Raw genomic sequence first — 5,317 nt, forward strand, 5'->3', positions numbered from 1 at the left:
ATTTTAACTATTTAAATATTAGCTATAATGCCCAGTGTCACCTTATTTTTTCCTTTTTGTTTCCACTCCTCTTCTATCTGTCTGTCCATCCCCCCCTACTCTCTCTTCTCCATTACGACACTTTCTCCCCACGTCTCCTTTTCCCTCTCCCCACTGTAACTCTCTATCACCACCTCTCACTCCTGTGAATCTCAGACAGTGGTGGGAGGGCTTAAGTCAACTGTCATTGCATTACAATCATTTTTATCAACAGTCAATTTTATCACACAGAGCAAAAAATTGGTTGTATGATAAATCTAGTGCAGCACATTGCCAAACACATTGCTACATTTTGTGTTGTTTAAATGACTCTCAGTGTCATCGATACTCATAGGTGTGCACAGAAACCAGCACAGGGGGTGCCACATTGGGACCTCCTTCTACTCCAGGACATGGACTACCCCATCCCCCCTCCCTTCGGGACATAGACTACTCACCTGGGCCTAGGTGAGTAGTCTATGTTCTGGAGGGAGGGGGGAATGGGATAGACCATGAACCAGCTAAGGGAAGGTCCCGTAGCAGGCTTTGGTTGTCAGGTCTGAGGTAGCCAGAGCTAGGATGAGAGTAAGGACCATCCCAGAGTGTTCAATTGAATCATTGGCCAGATTCTTCTATTTGTCCCAGGGCTTTAGCAGAGTACACACATAGTGAGCTGCGCAGCCATATAGTATCTTTTAAAGTCAGGTATAACCAGCCCACTTCCATTGGAGGAGTGTTGGAGAACTTTAAGCCTCACATGAGGGTGCCTACCCACCCAGATAAAGTGAGAAGTGTGATATGTAGGACTTTAAATACATTGGGGGAGGGAACATAGATTGGAAGGGTTTGAAAAAGATATAGAAGCCAAGGGAGTACATTAATCTTCACCGAATTGACATAGGAAATAAAATTATGAACAATGTAACAAGCACCAACGACCTTTGGATGAGGAGACTAAGGAATTTAACTTGGTAAAGCTGGTGATGTTGGTGAGTTATGTAAACCCCAAGATATTTAAGCTTCTGAGAGTGCCAGTTGAAGGGAAACGTCAGATGACTTAACTTCTCGAGGGATACAGAAGTCCAGGACTTCTCTTTTTTGGGTGTTGATCATACTGTATACCCCAAAAAGTTAGCATATTGGTCAATCTTAGCTAATAGTGGCAGCAATCAATGAGGAGAGTCCACTATCGATAGGAGGTCACCATACAGATTTTTTTGGTCAGAGGGTCCCATCCTGATACAGGAAATTCTTGAATTGCCACGAATTTGCGCTGCTAGAGGTTCTATGGCCAGGATCAATTTACGGGGGGGAGTCAGGGCAACCTTGACATGTACTATTTTTTTAATTGAAAAAAAAGTTGTCTTTAATTGAATAAATATAGAAAAAATACACATAAGACAATACATTCAAGTGCACTGTGTCACAGCACAGCTACACCACAAAACATGAATCATTCATACATAATAGGGCATTACTAACATATAAGATATCCCATACTATACATCATGTACTGCTCTATTCACTCATTTCTCAAACAATATAACAGTCAACAAGATCAATGGGTATGGTAGGGGAAAAGGGTGAGAGAGTGAGTTTCATGCTCAAAGCTTTATTGAAGGACATATACATATAAGGAAGGATGCATAAATAGAAAGAAATTCCTACAAAACATTGAGCAATGTGTAAGGGGTTGTGGGATGGTAGTCACTGGCCCAAGCCCAAGCCTTAGTTGAACAGTCACATGTGGGGAGAAGGGAAGAAGTAGAGGGGTTTAATCCTCTTCTTCCTCAGGACTTTCCATGATGGTGAAGTTTCTTAGCAGACAGTGGATCAGCTTGCAACAGTCCTGTATCTACATTCTCTCTTTTCAGAATGAGGCAGTTCCTGGCAAACCACAAAGCGTCCTTAACACAGTTCATAAGGCGCCAGACCTCCTGGAATGCCTCATAAGTATAGGTGCCAGGAAATAGTCCATAAATTATCGAGTGGTACATAAGGCTGTTCATGAGCACAGTCTCTGAGTTCATGTTCCAGGGAACCCAACAATGCCTGTGCAGAAAAACAGTCCCAAAAGAGGTGCATAGATGTTTACTCATGGTGGGTGCACCATGGGCAATGTATGTACTGCACAGGTTACAGGAGTGCATGAAAGACCTGAGGGGCAGACCCACTCCCCCCTGGATGGCCATCCATGCCAAGTCGTTGTGTCTAATTGGTAGCCTCTTAGAGCCAACATTCTCCAAAACATGCTTTGTCTTTGCAGAAGGGAGCCATGGAGTACACTACATCATTTCCTTAACCCTGATGAGCTTGTGGATTGTTTTTGGTTTCAACAAGTCAGATTTAACCACGCCCAAGTAGAACCAGGAAGTGTCCCTGTTGTGAGGAGTGGAGCTGTCCCACTTGTATCAGCCCAAAAGGGTAGGAGGAAGAAGTGAGACATGGAGTTCCCTGCAGAGCTGTTGTTTTTTTCACAAAGAGTTCTACGGATAGAGTTACAAACAAAGAATGCTTGCAGCATGGTTGGGATGTCCGGAATTCCCTTCCCACCTTTGAGGAGCTCGTTGCACATACAGTCAGGTCCATAAATATTGGGACATTGGCAGAATTTTCATATTTTGTCCTCTATTCACCACCACAATGGCTTTGAAATGAAACAAACAAGATGTGATTTAACTGCAGACTTTCAGATTTAATTTGAGGGTAAGTACATCCAAATCAGGTGAACGGTGTAGGAATGACAACGGTTTCTATATGTGCCTCCCACTTTTTAAGGGGCCAAAAGTAATGGGACAAACTAAACAATAATAAATCTAACTTTCACTTTTTAATACTTTGTTGCAAATCCTTTGCAGGCAATTACAGCCTGAAGTCTGGAACGCATAGACGTCACCAGACGCTGGGTTTCATCACTGGTGATGCTCTGCCAGGCCTCTACTGCAAATGTCTTCAGTTCCTGCCTGTTCTTGGAGCATTTTCCCTTCAGTTTTGTCTTCATCAAGTGAAATGCATGCTCAATCGGATTCAGGTCAGGGGATTGACTTGGCCATTGCATAACATTCCACTTTTTAGCCTTAAAAAACTCTTTGGTTGCTTTTGCAGTATGCTTCGGGTCATTGTCCATCTGCACTGTGAAGCACTGTCCAATGAGTTCTGAAGCATTTGACTGAATATGAGCATATAATATTGCCCGAAACACTTCAGAATTCATTCTGCTGCTTTTGTCAGCAGTCACATCATCAATAAATACAAGGGAACCAGTTCCATTGGCAGCCATACATGCCCACACCATGACACTACCACCACCATGCTTCACTGATGAGGTGGTATGTTTTGGATCATGAGCAGTTCCTTTCCTTCTCTTCTCTTCCCATCACTCTGGATCAAGTTGATCTTTGTCTCATCTGTCAATAGGATGTTGTTCTAGAACTGTAATGGCTTTTTTAAATGTTGTTTGGCAAACTCTAATCTGGTCTTCCTGTTTTTGTGGCTCATCAATGGTTTGCATCTTGTGGTGAACCCTCTATATTCACTCTTGTGAAGTCTTCTCTTGATTGTTGACATTGACACATATACATCTACCTCCTGGAGAGTGTTCCTGATTTGGCCAACTGTTGTGAAGGGGTTTTTCTTCACCAGGGAAATAATTATTTTGTCATCCACCAGAGTTGTTTTCCGTGGTCTTCCGGGTCTTTTGGTGTTGCTGAGCTCTCCGGTGCATTCTTTCTTTTTAAGAATGTTCCAAACAGTTGATTTGGCCACACCTAATGTTTTTGCTATCTCTCTGATGGGTTTGTTTTGATTTTTCAGCCTAATGATGGCTTGCTTCACTGATAGTGACAGCTCTTTGGATCTCATATTGAGAGTTGACAGCAACTGATTCCAAATGCAAATGTCACACCTAGAATCAACTCCAGACCTTTTACCTTCTTAATTGATAATGAAATAACGAGGGAATAGCCCACCCCTGTCCATGAAATAGCTTTTGAGTTGATAGTCCCAAACCTTTTGGCCCCTTAAAAAGTGGGAGGCACATATTGAAACTGTTGTAATTCCTACACCGTTCACCCGATTTGGATGTAATTACCCTCAAATTAAATCTGAAAGTCTGCAGTTAAAGCACATCTTGTTTGTTTCATTTCAAAACCATTGTGGTGGTGAATAGAGGCCAAAATATGAAAATTCTGTCAATGTCCCAATATTTATGGACCAGACTGTAACTGACTGCTTCACTCTGTCCATCTTGGAGCCCCAGATGAAGTGAAACACTGCCTTTGTGATGACCCTGCAGACTGTGACCAGAGGTGGCCACGCCTGTGCCATGTACTACAGAGCAGGAAGGATCTCGTTGCACAACACAAGTGTTTTCCCTTTGATGGTGAAGTCTCTGAGGCTCCACAGTCCAATCTTCTGTAGAACAGTCACAAGTCTCTTGTCCCAACATTTCAGGGCTGCACCCTCTCCACCAAACTAGACTCCCAGGATTTTGATGAAGTCAGGCTTGATAGTGAAGGGAAATGGAGCGGAGGATGACAGATGCCACTGTCTGAAGAGCATCACCTATGACTTACCACAGTTGAACTTTTCTCCTGAAGCTCGGCTGTACATCTCGCAGGTCTGTCGTCAAATGCTGGTCTGCGCAGAAGACAGTGATGTTGTCCATGTAAAGTGAGCACTTAGCCTCTTGTTAATCTGGACCCGATGGGGTGATCCCCCTGATCTCTGGATTTTGTCTGATGCCTACAGCCAGGAGCTCTAAGAAACAAACAAAAAATAGGTGAAAGAGGCCAGCCTAGTCTGACTCCAGATAGGACCAGGAATTGGTCAGTCTCCCAGCCATTCACCAAATCCGAGCTTTGATTGTCAAAGCGGCGCTGGGGTCCCGTCCAGCAAAGTACAGCGGGCGAGAAGTCCCCAGTACCCGCTGTCAGCAGCTCTCTCTGCTCTCCGCCGGAGGCTGCTGCATACAGGTGGCCACGGCTCCCATAGGGGTCCACGCATTGCTGTTTAAGATTTAAAGGGTCAGGCACGTTAATAGGGGAGATCTAGTTGGTGCTAGAATTGATCCTTGACCTATATAAGGAAGTTCCTGGGAGCACTCCAGTGCCAGAGTATACCTTGCTCCAGCGTACCTTGACCTTGTGCTATTGTCTACCTGTTCCTGACCTTGGCTATTCCTTGTGACTTGTTTCCATCTGATGCCCTGGAACTGCATTTGGTGATTTCTGGTTCGACTTCCATGTGACCTGATTCTGCCTTTTCCCTGGTACTTCACTGTCCATTCGGTTGTGACCCA

General features: G+C 44.1%; 1 pseudogene; it reads right to left on the minus strand.

Annotated features, from left to right (window-relative positions):
• Window positions 1–2,113: 2,113 nt before the first annotated feature.
• LOC148511589 (uncharacterized) lies at window positions 2,114–4,578 on the minus strand (annotated as a pseudogene).
• Between the last annotated feature and the right edge of the window lie 739 nt (window positions 4,579–5,317).

Source organism: Taudactylus pleione, unplaced genomic scaffold, assembly GCF_031769625.1.
Source record: "Taudactylus pleione unplaced genomic scaffold, aTauple2 ptg000303l, whole genome shotgun sequence".
Lineage (NCBI taxonomy): Eukaryota > Metazoa > Chordata > Amphibia > Anura > Myobatrachidae > Taudactylus > Taudactylus pleione.